This window comes from Garra rufa, chromosome 1 (assembly GCF_049309525.1).
Source record: "Garra rufa chromosome 1, GarRuf1.0, whole genome shotgun sequence".
Classification (NCBI taxonomy): domain Eukaryota; kingdom Metazoa; phylum Chordata; class Actinopteri; order Cypriniformes; family Cyprinidae; genus Garra; species Garra rufa.
In genome coordinates this window covers 106,867,439-106,882,035 of record NC_133361.1, presented here as the reverse complement: position 1 = coordinate 106,882,035, position 14,597 = coordinate 106,867,439, and the positions used below count along the sequence as shown (strand labels likewise).

Here is a 14,597-nt window from a genome sequence, read left to right as displayed (position 1 = left end):
GGAACGCATGTTTAATGTACAACTTGTGTGAATAGTTCATGTAAATAACCTTTGCCAACTAATTATGCGACTTGCACTAAAGTAGAGACTGAATGTTGTTATATACAAAACAAACCCTCTATTGAAAAACTTTGCAATAAATGCAATTGAATTGAAAATGCTAATAATTAGAAATTTACAAAATACATTTACATTTATTATTGCTTCAACATATAAAGTATTTCAAAGTATTTCAACTATTTAAAATGTAACAGTTTGTCCAAATAAACTTCATCTATGATGTCTTGTTCTTTGATGACTTTAGTATCAAGGACAGTGAATAGTTATAATCAAAACATGTCATTTATTATTATTATTATTATTATTATGCAAACATTAAACAGAAACATAAAGGTCAGAGCAGACAAAACCTCTACAGGAAAAAAAATTACTAAGAAAAACACAAAACACCACACCTTGTAAAGTTTCACATACAAAATAAATACATACAGATAAATAACTAAAAATATATATATATAATAATAATAACTTATATAAAATAAGAAGATAATAATAACATAAGCACACACAGAGGAAAGAAAAACCTTAACATCAGTGATATTTCCAAAACAATCCTATATATATAAATATATAAATCTATCATCAGTTTTCTTGTATTTATTCAACCAAAGAGATCTAAGGAAAGTGTAGATTTCAGTTAAGAAATGTGAAAAAGAAGGCTGCGATTTAGATAATTTTCCCCAAACAAAATAATCAAAAATAATTATGTAATTCAAACATTATTTGTAGATGGTCCCTCAGATGAGCGATGACGTCACGGCACTCCATAGAGATAAGCGTATTTATCAGCTTCTTTAAAACACCGAGTTCTGCAGAAAAATGCGTTGGAGTTTGTGCTCATGATAGTCGATAATGATATTAGACCCAAATTAGCCTTTTTTGATGCAGATTAAAGGAGTTATTGAACGCGGAAGTGTGTGAATGTTTTGAATGTGCGAATATAAAACCAACTTTACCCCGGTCGTAAAGTTTAGTGACGACCAATGGAGCGAAGCGGGCGTTTTCGCTCAACAACTAATTGGATATCATTATTAACAGCACCAAAAACGTAACCTATAAGGTAATATATATAAATACAGTAACTTACCTTTGATAGATGTGCTGAATAGAATGAACGAGGCAGATCTTCACTGAGAGTATTTCACGCTCCGAGTCGGTATGAAAATGGCGACTTCAAACTTCCCGGGGTGACGAAACACGGAAGAGCGCCACTAGAGCGTCAGTGGACAAAAGAATATTGCATCCGTAGTGGTTTAGCACTACCATTCAGAATGAATGGGAAACGGTTTAGGGCCGTTTAGCTAAACTATCCACGGCTGCCGCCGCGTGAGACCCGGGTCTGATTCCCGGCCAATGCAGGAACAGAGTTCTTTTAATTAAGTTGTGTGTGTGTGTTTGCATGTGTGTAAGGTTCTTTAAAATGAAGCCTGATTTACTTGAAGGACCTCCAACCTTTGCATATTGACCAACCCCCGTTCCCTTCCGAATCTTTTCAGAAACTCATTAGTCCGTCTATATTCGTCAAATGCCTATAAAACTTGTTCACTTTATCTGTAGGTTTACGAAGTTTAGCAGCGGGCAATATACTCGTAAATGCGGTGTTAATTCCAAACGTTCTCCCTCCTTTCCGAGCATTGGTGGTTCAGTGGCAGAATTCTAGCAGTGGGCGATATGATCCACGTAAATGCGATGTTACTGCCACATGATTTCCCATCCTTTTTTTTCATGTTCCCATTATGAATAGTAAAAAAAATTGTAATAATAGAAAAGTTGTCCAAATGATGACCCACTGTAATGTGTAGCATTCAAGATATTGGGAGACTCAATAAGATCAAGGCAGGTTGATTTGTTTTTTTCATGGAGTAGTGGCTCCTTATGCTGACGTCAGTGAAGTCCCGTCAGCTGGGGGCGAAGGACAGCAGGTACAGCTCCTCGTTAGTATAGTGGACAGTATCTCTGCCTGTCACGCGGAAGACCGGGGTTCGATTCCCCGACGGGGAGACCCAGGTCTTTGCTGCTGCTGAACGACTCATCCAAAAGTTTTTGGTGCTGACAGAGGTCACAGAAGGAGTTCTGCTTCAACGTCAGCCAGAGCCATCGAACCCGGGTCAACTGCTTTGAAGGCAGCTATGCTCACCACTATACCACCAACGCTAGTGGCGGACTCCAGCTTTTAGCCTTCTGAAAAGAATGCTTGAAATGCACAAGTCACTGACAGGGCAAAAGAAGCTGAAGCCATCTTTGTTTGTAACCCGTCATGTACAAGAGAGTGCTGTTTTTCCATGCTGGCTAAAGAAATTTGAAGCTGCGAAGCTGGAAGCGCAAATGCTGCAAACACAGACCATGACGAGGCGCGCTTCGTTCCACTGCACGCTGGCGGGTGGCCAGATTGACTCTGCTCTTGACACTCTAGTGTAGCTCTGCTGTGAGCAGAGCCCCCAAAAATACAGGTCACTCGCAAAGGTTCCCCTCCACGGAAATCTTTAGTAAAAGGCGAAAGATTTATGCGCTGATGACGAGAAACTCGAGATGTGTCTCTATGCCCTTGGACCTGTGCGCTCACTGTGGTAAACCACTACGCTCACCAAGGGTAATCTAGGGTGCCGACACCTGACAACATGATTTTCGTCACCCCCCTCACTCCAAATGGGACAAGTAAAAGTTATGAAAGTCCCTTCCCTCACCCAGTATTCACAAACCCGATCAAGGTAATGTCATCTCTTTTTTCATGCCCCCGTATTAGAGGCCAAAAAAAAATATTAAATGAAATAAAGCGGTCCAAATAATGACCCACTGTAATGTGTAGCATTCAAGATATTGAGAGACTTTAGCTCGTGGCGGGTCAATCTGGTATTTCATGGAGTAGGGGCTCGTTTTGGCAAGTTGGGTGCAGTCGCGTGTGCTGGGAGCGAAGAACAGCAAGCGCGACTCTTCGTTAGTATGGTGGACAGTATCTCCCCGTCACGTGGAAGACCGGGGTTAGATTCCCCAACGAGGAGACCTAGTTCTTTGCTGCTGTTGAACGACTCATCCAAAAGCTTTTGATGCAGACAGACGTCACAGAAGGAGTTCTGCTTCGAGGTCAACCGCAGCCAAAAACTGTGCGTTGGCCGGGAATCGAACCCGTGTCAACTTCTTGGAAGGCAGCTATGCTCACCACAATACCACCAACGCAGGCGCTCGGTGCTAGATTTAAGCGGTCAGATAAGAATGCTCGAATCCGGGTCATGGCAGCCCTTTGTCGTTGAGCGACGGGGACGTCCAGCTTCTTTTTGCCAACTCACCCTTCAGTTGGATTTTGCGCCTGAAGCTCGGCGGCATCCTGTGCTGCCCGCCTCGAGACGAGAGCAGGCGGTCCACATGCAGGCGTAGTCGTGGCCGAGAGGTTAAGGCTTGAAATCCATTGGGGTCTCCCCGCGCAGGTTCGAACCCTGCCGACTACGGTCGGGCATTCCCCCTTTTTGCCTTTAGCTTTTTGCGACGGTGGTTTGGCCTTCGCTCTCTCTGACGTAATTGCGTGCGGCCTTTGTCCCGTAGCTCCTGTGGCAAGTGAGCTTCTGCTGGGCGGCTTGTGGAGAAAGTGTTCTTATATAAAAAGTAAGAGGCACACAAAACACAAGAGCCTGGATAGCTCAGTCGGTAGAGCATCAGACTTTTAATCTGAGGGTCCAGGGTTCAAGTCCCTGTTCGACCGAAGGGCCATCTTCTTGTTGTCGCCCTCAGCTTGCAGTCGTGCCGGTCCAGCTCTGCCGTGTGGCGGCGTACGCTTAAAGATGTGATAGAGTGTTTGCTATGCTGCCCCTTCATGAATGTTTCGTTGCTTGTGGTGGGCTGTTTTCCCCTTTAGGAGTTTTATGCTAGGCGATTTCAGTAAAGCGGTAGCCAGTTCATTGTTTTTTCAGCCAACTTTGAGGTTGACAACGGGACAGAGGACGTCGGGGGCCGCCGTAGTCGTGGCCGAGTGGTTAAGGCGATGGACTAGAAATCCATTGGGGTCTCCCCGCGCAGGTTCGAATCCTGCCGACTACGCTCTTCGCCGGTGCTGAGGAGAAGTGGCCGGGCCCTTTTCTTCCGTGTCCCTAGCACGGATTTGTGTGCCCTCTCTCCACGGTAATAAAAAGCGCCGCTAGTCCTTTTTTTTTCAATTCGGACGGCCGGCACCACCAGATGTGAACCAGTGGGGCGCCGTGATCGTATAGTGGAGAGTACCTTGCGTTGTGGCCGCAGCAACCCCGGTTCGAATCCGGGTCACGGCAGGCTTTTTGTTCACTGAGCTCCTTTCTGCCACCTCCATTTTTCGTACGGGTGCGGTGCCAGTTAAACTATACCAACAACGCAGGCAGCAGAGGCTGGCTTTCGGGGTCAACAAAGAAGGCTCGAAGCGCACGAGTCACTGATAGGGCCAAAAGAGCTAAAAGCCATCTTTGTTTGAGCCCGTCCAGAGTTTTTCTCGCGTCATGGACGAGAGAGCGTTGTCTTTCCATGCTGGCTAAAGAAATTTGAAGCTGCGAAGCTGGAAGCGCAAAGGCTGCAAACACAGACCATGACGAGGCGCGCTTCGTTCCACTGCACGCTGGCGGGTGGCCAGATTGACTCTGCTCTTGACACTCTAGTGTAGCTCTGCTGTGAGCAGAGCCCCCAAAAATACAGGTCACTCGCAAAGGTTCCCCTCCACGGAAATCTTTAGTAAAAGGCGAAAGATTTATGCGCTGATGACGAGAAACTCGAGATGTGTCTCTATGCCCTTGGACCTGTGCGCTCACTGTGGTAAACCACTACGCTCACCAAGGGTAATCTAGGGTGCCGACACCTGACAACATGATTTTCGTCACCCCCCTCACTCCAAATGGGACAAGTAAAAGTTATGAAAGTCCCTTCCCTCACCCAGTATTCACAAACCCGATCAAGGTAATGTCATCTCTTTTTTCATGCCCCCGTATTAGAGGCCAAAAAAAATATTAAATGAAATAAAACGGTCCAAATAATGACCCACTGTAATGTGTAGCATTCAAGATATTGAGAGACTTTAGCTCGTGGCGGGTCAATCTGGTATTTCGTGGAGTAGGGGCTCGTTTTGGCAAGTTGGGTGCAGTCGCGTGTGCTGGGAGCGAAGAACAGCAAGCGCAACTCTTCGTTAGTATGGTGGACAGTATCTCCCCCTGTCACGTGGAAGACCGGGGTTAGATTCCCCAACGAGGAGACCTAGTTCTTTGCTGCTGTTGAACGACTCATCCAAAAGCTTTTGGTGCAGACAGAGGTCACAGAAGGAGCTCTGCTTCGAGGTCAACCGCAGCCAAATCAATTCCGGCGTTGGCCGGGAATCGAACCCGGGTCAACTTCTTGGAAGGCAGCTATGCTCACAACAATACCACCAACGCAGGCGCTCGGTGCCAGATTTAAGCGGTCAGATAAGAATGCTCGAATCCGGGTCATGGCAGCCCTTTGTCGTTGAGTGACGGGGACGTCCAGCTTCTTTTTGCCAACTCACCCTTCAGTTTTGAATTTGAATTTATTAAAGGATAGCCCCTTGAGATGTAGCATCTCATTTTCAAGGGGGTCCCTGAACAAGCATAAACATAGGACACACATCATCAACAATACACTACATTACATTGTAGACATACATAACATGACAATACAATACACCAAATACAGACATCTTGCTCACACACTCCCACATATCACCCCCACCCCCATAATTTTAACAGAATAGAAATATTAAATAACATAGTAGGAATAACGAAATAACAAAATGGAGAAAGAAAGAATAACAATGGAAGAATCAATTAAGTAATTAACTAAAAACAAGAGCAGTTTGTTTTAAGATGTAAATATAGTGACCTCCTGAAACAATGTAAAGAGGTAATAGAACGCAAAGAAAGAGGGAGATTATTCCAATCAAATGGGGCTTTATATTGGAATGACCTTTTACCAACCTCTTTAGAGAGTCTAGGAACAAAGAAATAAGGGAAGTTAGTATGTCTAAGTGGGTATGGGGAGTTGTATGGAATCATAAGTTCTTTTAAATAAGGAGGACAATTCAAATAAATACATTTGAAAAGAAAATGGAACCAGTGAGATTGCCTTCTTAATTTGGGTTGTAGCCAGTTCAGAGAATCAAACATGAGGCAATGATGTGTTCTAAAAGGACATCTCAAAACAAATCTACATAAGGAATTAAATAATATAGTCAGAGATTTAAGGTGAGTGTCAGAGGTGTTTTGATAAACAACATCAACATAATCAATAAGTGGTAGTATCAGTTGTGTGATTAACCTTTTTCTGACATGAAATGTGAAACAGTTGATTGAACGGTAAAGTGAAGCGAGACAACCATATGCTTTTTTAACAATGTAATCAATGTGAGGTTTAAATGAGAGTTCGGGATCAATCCAAAGTCCAAGATATTTAAATGAGTCAACTTTGTCAACAGGGGATCCATCGGAAAAATAAATATGAAAATCAACTGACTGGGATTGAAGATGACGTATACTAAAAATCATACTACATGACTTCTTTTTGTTCAATACAAGTTTGTTCTTGCAGAACCAGTCTTGAGCCTTATCAAAATCGGACTGTAGAGAATTCTGGATCTGCACTATATTTGATTTAGAGGTGTATATGACAGTGTCATCGGCATATAAGTGGGTCTGACAGTTGGAGCAAATTTTAGGCAGATCATTAATAAATACAGAAAAAAGAAGCGGACCCAGTATGGAGCCTTGTGGAACACCCTTATCAATAGTTAAAAAGTCAGACTGATGACATTGAAAAACAACACATTGACGACGACCATGAAGATAAGCATTAAACCAGAGAAGAGCATTTTGATCAAGACCAATTGCAAAGAGTTTGTCAAGTAGCAGATAGTGGTCAACCAGATCAAATGCCTTAGATAAATCAATGAAAATTGCACCAGTAAAATTACCCTTATCAAAGGAGGTGAACACATCATTTGTAAATTTCAACAAGGCAGTGGTAGTAGAAAAATTTTGTCTGAATCCTGACTGAAAAGGTGATAGAATATTATTTGAGTTTAAGTACTGCGACAGCTGGTTAAAAATAAGCTTTTCAAAAGTTTTTGCAATTGTGCAAATAATAGAAATAGGGCGGTAATTATTTACATTAGATGGATCACCTCCTTTAAAAACGGGAGTGACCTTGGCACATTTCCAGATCGAGGGGATTGAACAGGTGGACAGAGACAAATTAAACAGGTCAGCAAGAGGATACATCAGGACATGTGCAGCAAGTTTAACAAATTTAGCTTCAAGGCCATCAGGACCAGCACTAGTGTTATCTCTCAAATGACGTAAAGCAAGAAAAACATCGTTGGGCAAGATCTTTTTAAAGGAAAATGAATGGTCAGAGAAGGTACTAAATGAGGGGCTGGCGGTCCAATAAGAATCAAAGTGAAAGGAATTACAGATGGAAGAAAAATGACGATTAAAGGCATGAGGAATAAGTGATGGGTCAGAGATAGTTTCATTATTAAGATGAATCTGAGGTAGAACATTTTTGTTATTTCTGTTGAGAACGAGGTTCAGTCGTTTCCAGAATTGTCTTGGATTGTAAAAATTTTGTGACAAGCTTTCCTTGTAATAATTAGACTTTGCGTTCCTGGTTTTGACTGTACATTCATTCCTAAGTGATCTGTAAGTGTCCCAATCGGTAGAGTCCTTAGATGCACGATATTTAGCCCATGCTTTATCCCTCTGCTTAAAAAGATTAAGGAGTTCTGAACTAATCCAAGGAAGGTGCATACCTTTTACTCTGACAGTCTTCATCGGAGCATGTTTCTCAATAACGGAGTTTATTTCGGAGTAAAAGAAGTTCCATGCTTCCTCAACGTAAGGAATTAACTTAAATTTATCCCAATTAATAGTAACCAAATCATGGATGAAATTATCTTCATTAATATGTTTACATTGTCTAAATATAATAGATTTAGGAGGAGAGCGTGGAACTTTTATTTTCCAGACACAGAATATAATAGAATGGTCACTTAAACAATCAGACATGACTCCAGACTTAGCTATTCTGTCAGGATTAGAGACCAGAATCCAGTCAAGCAGAGATGAGGATCTAAGGTCAACTCTAGTGGGTTCATTAATAAGTTGTGTGAGATGTACACTATCAAATAAGTTTCTGTCCATATGAGAGGAGCGATGAAGCCAGTTGCTGTTGAAGTCACCCAGAATAATTAATTCATTATGGCTCCCAAGAGAATTAATGGTAGATAAAATGCACATGGTAGAATCAGCAGGAACAGAGGGAGGCCTGTAAATATTACCAATTGTTAGCCGTTTGTTTTCATGAAAAATTATATTGATGAAAAGACATTCAAAATTTACTGGCTCAACAGAAGGACTGATATGGCAAGAAACTAAGTTTGATGCGACATAGGTTGCCACGCCTCCACCTCTAGAGGACCTATCAGCTCTATATAACACAAAATTTTCAATTTCTATCTCATCATCTGTGATGTTATCATGAAGCCATGTCTCAGAAATAGTAATGATGTTTGGTTTATGAAGAGTAACCCAGGCTCTTAATAAATCAATTTTTGAGACAAGACTCCGAATGTTTAGGTGAATAATCTTCAGTCCCTTCACTAAATCAATTGTATCTTATGGAAAAAATGACAGTTCAGGTGAAAAAAGTTTGAGTGGGGGAGATAAAGAGAGAGTGGGGAGCAAGAACAAGAATAGACAGAACACACACTTACAGACAGACATACAAACGCACACGCACAATGTAACGACACCATGAAAAGGTCTTAAATCAAAGACTCAGATTGCAGTGTTATACAAGTAGAAATAAGGAAGGGCCCTATTTAATTCAAAGTAGTATGCAGACAAAAATAAATAAATAAATCATATGGCCTACATTTGAATATCATGTAGCTTATAATCATACAGCCACAGAGAAACAATGTGGGACACCATTAACAAAGGTTATAAGGCCATATGGGCATCAAGGTGCAATAGTAAAGAAAAAGACAGCAGTCGTAAGGGCAAAAGTCCGTTTGCGACAGCATCGCGACAGTATCCGCTGGAACCAGGTAACATGACGTCACTGGCGGAGCAGTATACGGCAAACATACAGTGGAAGCTCACACACAAGTGATATGCAGCGGATCCATGGCAAAAAAGTTAGTTAAGCAAGTAACAAAACAAAAAAAGTGAAAAACTAAGAGGCACCAGGGAAGAGTAACAACTCAACAATGTTCCGGTTGTGTGGAGAGATCCAAAAGTGAAAGTTTGCAGTCAGGAATTGGATATTAGCTGCCAACATTAGCAGGATGAGTTACTCACTTTTTTTAGAGCTGTCATGGGGACGGTCCGGTGGAATCCATGGATCTATCCGTGGTGGAGTCACTGAAGAAAGTCTCTGCCTCATCGGCGCTTCTGAAGAACTTTGGTTTTCCATCCACAATAACTCTCAGCGTACAAGGGTAGCGAAGAGAGTACCTGATGTCCGCATCCCGAAGTTTCTTTTTGACAGTATCAAACTGTCGACGTTTGTTGATCAGAGCAAAGCTGAAGTCGGGATAGATGTAGATTCGAGCTCCCTGAAAGGTGAGCTCTCCTTTCTCCCGTGAAAGGCGTAGAATTCTCACTTTATCCTGGAAGAGTAAGAACTTTGCAAGAATGGGCCGAGGAGAGGATCGTGAGCTGGAGCTGAAGGAGGGAGAACGGTGCACTCGTTCAATGATGGGATTTGGATGGATTTTGCGCCTGAAGCTCGGCGGCATGCGCCTCGAGACGAGAGCAGGCGGTCCACATGCAGGCGTAGTCGTGGCCGAGAGGTTAAGGCGATGGACTTGAAATCCATTGGGGTCTCCCCGCGCAGGTTCGAACCCTGCCGACTACGGCCGGGCATTCACCCTTTTGCCTTTAGCTTTTTGCGACGGTGGTTTGGCCTTCGCTCTCTCTGACGTAATTGCGTGCGGCCTTTGTCCCGTAGCTCCTGTGGCAAGTGAGCTTCTGCTGGGTGGCTTGTGGAGAAAGTGTTCTTATATAAAAAGTAAGAGGCCCACAAAACACAAGAGCCTGGATAGCTCAGTCGGTAGAGCATCAGACTTTTAATCTGAGGGTCCAGGGTTCAAGTCCCTGTTCGGGTGAAGGGCCATCTTCTTGTTGTCGCCCTCAGCTTGCAGTCGTGCCGGTCCAGCTCTGCCGTGTGGCGGCGTACGCTTAAAGATGTGATAGAGTTCACATAGAGTGTTTGCTATGCTGCCCCTTCATGAATGTTTCGTTGCTTGTGGTGGGCTGTTTTCCCTTTTAGGAGTTTTATACTAGGCGATTTCAGTAAAGCGGTAGCCAGTTCATTGTTTTTTCAGCCAACTTTGAGGTTGACAACGGGACAGAGGACGTCGGGGCCGCCGTAGTCGTGGCCGAGTGGTTAAGGCGATGGACTAGAAATCCACTGGGGTCTCCCCGCGCAGGTTCGAATCATGCCGACTACGCTCTTCGCCGGTGCTGAGGAGAAGTGGCCGGGCCCTTTTCTTCCGTGTCCCTAGCACGGATTTGTGTGCCCTCTCTCCACGGTAATAAAAAGCGCCGCTAGTCCTTTTTTTTTCAATTCGGACAGCCGGCACCACCAGATGTGAGCCAGTGGGGCGCCGTGATCGTATAGTGGAGAGTACTCTGCGTTGTGGCCGCAGCAACTCCGGTTCGAATCCGGGTGACGGCAGGCTTTTTGTTCACTGAGCTCCTTTCTGCCACCTCCATTTTTCGTACGGGTGCGGAGCCAGTTAAACTATACCAACAACGCAGGCAGCAGAGGCTGGCTTTCGGGGTCAACAAAGAAGGCTCGAAGCGCACGAGTCACTGATAGGGCCAAAAGAGCTAAAAGCCATCTTTGTTTGAGCCCGTCCAGAGTTTTTCTCACGTCATGGACGAGAGAGCGCTGTCTTTCCATGCTGGCTAAAGAAATTTGAAGCTGCGAAGCTGGAAGCGCAAAGGCTGCAAACACAGACCATGACGAGGCGCGCTTCGTTCCACTGCACGCTGGCGGGTGGCCAGATTGACTCTGCTCTTGACACTCTAGTGTAGCTCTGCTGTGAGCAGCGCCCCCAAAAATACAGATCACTCGCAAAGGTTCCCCTCTACGGAAATCTTTAGTAAAAGGCGAAAGATTTATGCGCTGATGACGAGAAACTCGAGAAGTGTCTCTATGCCCTTGGACCTGTGCGCTCACTGTGGTAAACCACTACGCTCACCAAGGGTAATCTAGGGTGCCGACACCTGACAACATGATTTTCGTCACCCCCCTCACTCCAAATGGGAGAAGTAAAAGTTATGAAAGTCTCTTCCCTCACCCAGTATTCACAAACCCGATCAAGGTAATGTCATCTCTTTTTTCATGCCCCCGTATTAGAGGCCAAAAAAAATATTAAATGAAATAAAGCGGTCCAAATAATGACCCACTGTAATGTGTAGCATTCAAGATATTGAGAGACTTTAGCTCGTGGCGGGTCAATCTGGTATTTCGTGGAGTAGGGGCTCGTTTTGGCAAGTTGGGTGCAGTCGCGTGTGCTGGGAGCGAAGAACAGCAAGCGCAACTCTTCGTTAGTATGGGGGACAGTATCTCCCCCTGTCACGTGGAAGACCGGGGTTAGATTCCCCAACGAGGAGACCTAGTTCTTTGCTGCTGTTGAACGACTCATCCAAAAGCTTTTGGTGCAGACAGAGGTCCCAGAAGGAGTTCTGCTTCGAGGTCAACCGCAGCCAAAAACTGTGCGTTGGCCGGGAATCGAACCCGGGTCAACTTCTTGGAAGGCAGCTATGCTCACCACAATACCACCAACGCAGGCGCTCGGTGCCAGATTTAAGCGGTCAGATAAGAATGCTCGAATCCGGGTCATGGCAGCCCTTTGTCGTTGAGCGACGGGGACGTCCAGCTTCTTTTTGCCAACTCACCCTTCAGTTGGATTTTGCGCCTGAAGCTCGGCGGCATCCTGTGCTGCCCGCCTCGAGACGAGAGCAGGCGGTCCACTTGCAGGCGTAGTCGTGGCCGAGAGGTTAAGGCGATGGACTTGAAATCCATTGGGGTCTCCCCGCGCAGGTTCGAACCCTGCCGACTACGGTCGGGCATTCCCCCTTTAGCTTTTTGCGACGGTGGTTTGGCCTTCGCTCTCTCTGACGTAATTGCGTGCGGCCTTTGTCCCGTAGCTCCTGTGGCAAGTGAGCTTCTACTGGGCGGCTTGTGGAGAAAGTGTTCTTATATAAAAAGTAAGAGGCGCACAAAACACAAGAGCCTGGATAGCTCAGTCGGTAGAGCATCAGACTTTTAATCTGAGGGTCCAGGGTTCAAGTCCCTGTTCGGGCGAAGGGCCATCTTCTTGTTGTCGCCCTCAGCTTGCAGTCGTGCCGGTCCAGCTCTGCCGTGTGGCGGCGTACGCTTAAAGATGTGATAGAGTTCACATAGAGTGTTTGCTATGCTGCCCCTTCATGAATGTTTCGTTGCTTGTGGTGGGCTGTTTTTCCCTTTAGGAGTTTTATGCTAGGCGATTTCAGTAAAGAGGTAGCCAGTTCATTGTTTTTTCAGCCAACTTTGAGGTTGACAACGGGACAGAGAACATCGGGGCCGCCGTAGTCGTGGCCGAGTGGTTAAGGCGGTGGACTAGAAATCCATTGGGGTCTCCCCGCGCAGGTTCGAATCCTGCCGACTACGCTCTTCGCCGGTGCTGAGGAGAAGTGGCCGGGCCCTTTTCTTCCGTGTCCCTAACACGGATTTGTGTGCCCTCTCTCCACGGTAATAAAAAGCGCCGCTAGTCCTTTTTTTTTCAATTCGGACGGCCGGCACCACCAGATGTGAGCCAGTGGGGCGCCGTGATCGTATAGTGGAGAGTACTCTGCGTTGTGGCCGCAGCAACCCCGGTTCGAATCCGGGTCACGGCAGGCTTTTTGTTCACTGAGCTCCTTTCTGCCACCTCCATTTTTCGTACGGGTGCGGTGCCAGTTAAACTATACCAACAACGCAGGCAGCAGAGGCTGGCTTTCGGGGTCAACAAAGAAGGCTCGAAGCGCACGAGTCACTGATAGGGCCAAAAGAGCTAAAAGCCATCTTTGTTTGAGCCCGTCCAGAGTTTTTCTCGCATCATGGACGAGAGAGCGCTGTCTTTCCATGCTGGCTAAAGAAATTTGAAGCTGCGAAGCTGGAAGCGCAAAGGCTGCAAACACAGACCATGACGAGGCGTGCTTCGTTCCACTGCACGCTGGCGGGTGGCCAGATTGACTCTGCTCTTGACACTCTAGTGTAGCACTGCTGTGAGCAGAGCCCCCAAAAATACAGGTCACTCGCAAAGGTTCCCCTCCACGGAAATCTTTAGTAAAAGGCGAAAGATTTATGCGCTGATGAAGAGAAACTCGAGATGTGTCTCTATGCCCTTGGACCTGTGCGCTCACTGTGGTAAACCACTACGCTCACCAAGGGTAATCTAGGGTGCCGACACCTGACAACATGATTTTCGTCACCCCCCTCACTCCAAATGGGAGAAGTAAAAGTTATGAAAGTCCCTTCCCTCACCCAGTATTCACAAACCCGATCAAGGTAATGTCATCTCTTTTTTCATGCCCCCGTATTAGAGGCCAAAAAAAATATTAAATGAAATAAAGCGGTCCAAATAATGACCCACTGTAATGTGTAGCATTCAAGATATTGAGAGACTTTAGCTCGTGGCGGGTCAATCTGGTATTTCGTGGAGTAGGGGCTCGTTTTGGCAAGTTGGGTGCAGTCGCGTGTGCTGGGAGCGAAGAACAGCAAGCGCAACTCTTCGTTAGTATGGTGGACAGTATCTCCCCCTGTCACGTGGAAGACCGGGGTTAGATTCCCCAACGAGGAGACCTAGTTCTTTGCTGCTGTTGAACGACTCATCCAAAAGCTTTTGGTGCAGACAGAGGTCACAGAAGGAGTTCTGCTTCGAGGTCAACCGCAGCCAAAAACTGTGCATTGGCCGGGAATCGAACCCGGGTCAACTTCTTGGAAGGCAGCTATGCTCACCACAATACCACCAACGCAGGCGCTCGGTGCCAGATTTAAGCGGTCAGATAAGAATGCTCGAATCCGGGTCATGGCAGCCCTTTGTCGTTGAGCGACGGGGACGTCCAGCTTCTTTTTGCCAACTCACCCTTCAGTTGGATTTTGCGCCTGAAGCTCGGCGGCATCCTGTGCTGCCCGCCTCGAGACGAGAGCAGGCGGTCCACATGCAGGCGTAGTCGTGGCCGTACCTTCCAGTGATCAGCCGGCCTAACTATTCCTAAACATTTGTCACAAGTCCTAAAACATTCGGAACAAGTCCTAACACAAGTCCTAACAATCCTAACACAAGTCCTAACATTCCTAACAATCACTGGTCTAAGTCCTAACAGTTCCGAACATCGCTCAGCGGCCATTGGCCGAACGGGGCAAAAAAGCCATTGGTCGAAACATTGTCATGTGACTAAATCTATAAAATGTTCAAGTGGCAAAACGCACTTGTCGTTGTACACTGACCTTCATCACAGCGTGACGCGAGACAGTTTTAATTA

The 14,597-nt window shown here is 45.7% G+C and overlaps 10 non-coding genes across 10 annotated transcripts; 6 read left to right on the top strand and 4 right to left on the bottom strand.

Moving 5' to 3' along the window:
* Positions 1-2,476: 2,476 nt before the first annotated feature.
* LOC141290285 (U5 spliceosomal RNA) lies at positions 2,477-2,591 on the bottom strand. The gene has a single exon (XR_012340089.1). It is a non-coding gene; the product is annotated as a U5 spliceosomal RNA (small nuclear RNA).
* Positions 2,592-4,007: 1,416 nt separating this feature from the next.
* Positions 4,008-4,089, top strand: trnas-aga (transfer RNA serine (anticodon AGA)). The gene has a single exon. It is a non-coding gene; the product is annotated as a tRNA-Ser (tRNA).
* A 587-nt stretch (positions 4,090-4,676) lies between these two features.
* On the bottom strand, positions 4,677-4,791 carry LOC141290269 (U5 spliceosomal RNA). The gene has a single exon (XR_012340082.1). It is a non-coding gene; the product is annotated as a U5 spliceosomal RNA (small nuclear RNA).
* Positions 4,792-9,854: 5,063 nt separating this feature from the next.
* On the top strand, positions 9,855-9,936 carry trnas-uga (transfer RNA serine (anticodon UGA)). Its single transcript has one exon. It is a non-coding gene; the product is annotated as a tRNA-Ser (tRNA).
* A 1,182-nt stretch (positions 9,937-11,118) lies between these two features.
* Positions 11,119-11,233, bottom strand: LOC141291123 (U5 spliceosomal RNA). Its single transcript, XR_012340282.1, has one exon. It is a non-coding gene; the product is annotated as a U5 spliceosomal RNA (small nuclear RNA).
* Positions 11,234-12,071: 838 nt separating this feature from the next.
* Positions 12,072-12,153, top strand: trnas-uga (transfer RNA serine (anticodon UGA)). Its single transcript has one exon. It is a non-coding gene; the product is annotated as a tRNA-Ser (tRNA).
* A 170-nt stretch (positions 12,154-12,323) lies between these two features.
* trnak-uuu (transfer RNA lysine (anticodon UUU)) lies at positions 12,324-12,396 on the top strand. Its single transcript has one exon. It is a non-coding gene; the product is annotated as a tRNA-Lys (tRNA).
* A 263-nt stretch (positions 12,397-12,659) lies between these two features.
* On the top strand, positions 12,660-12,741 carry trnas-aga (transfer RNA serine (anticodon AGA)). Its single transcript has one exon. It is a non-coding gene; the product is annotated as a tRNA-Ser (tRNA).
* Positions 12,742-12,896: 155 nt separating this feature from the next.
* Positions 12,897-12,968, top strand: trnah-gug (transfer RNA histidin (anticodon GUG)). Its single transcript has one exon. It is a non-coding gene; the product is annotated as a tRNA-His (tRNA).
* A 360-nt stretch (positions 12,969-13,328) lies between these two features.
* On the bottom strand, positions 13,329-13,443 carry LOC141288992 (U5 spliceosomal RNA). The gene has a single exon (XR_012339783.1). It is a non-coding gene; the product is annotated as a U5 spliceosomal RNA (small nuclear RNA).
* Between the last annotated feature and the right edge of the window lie 1,154 nt (positions 13,444-14,597).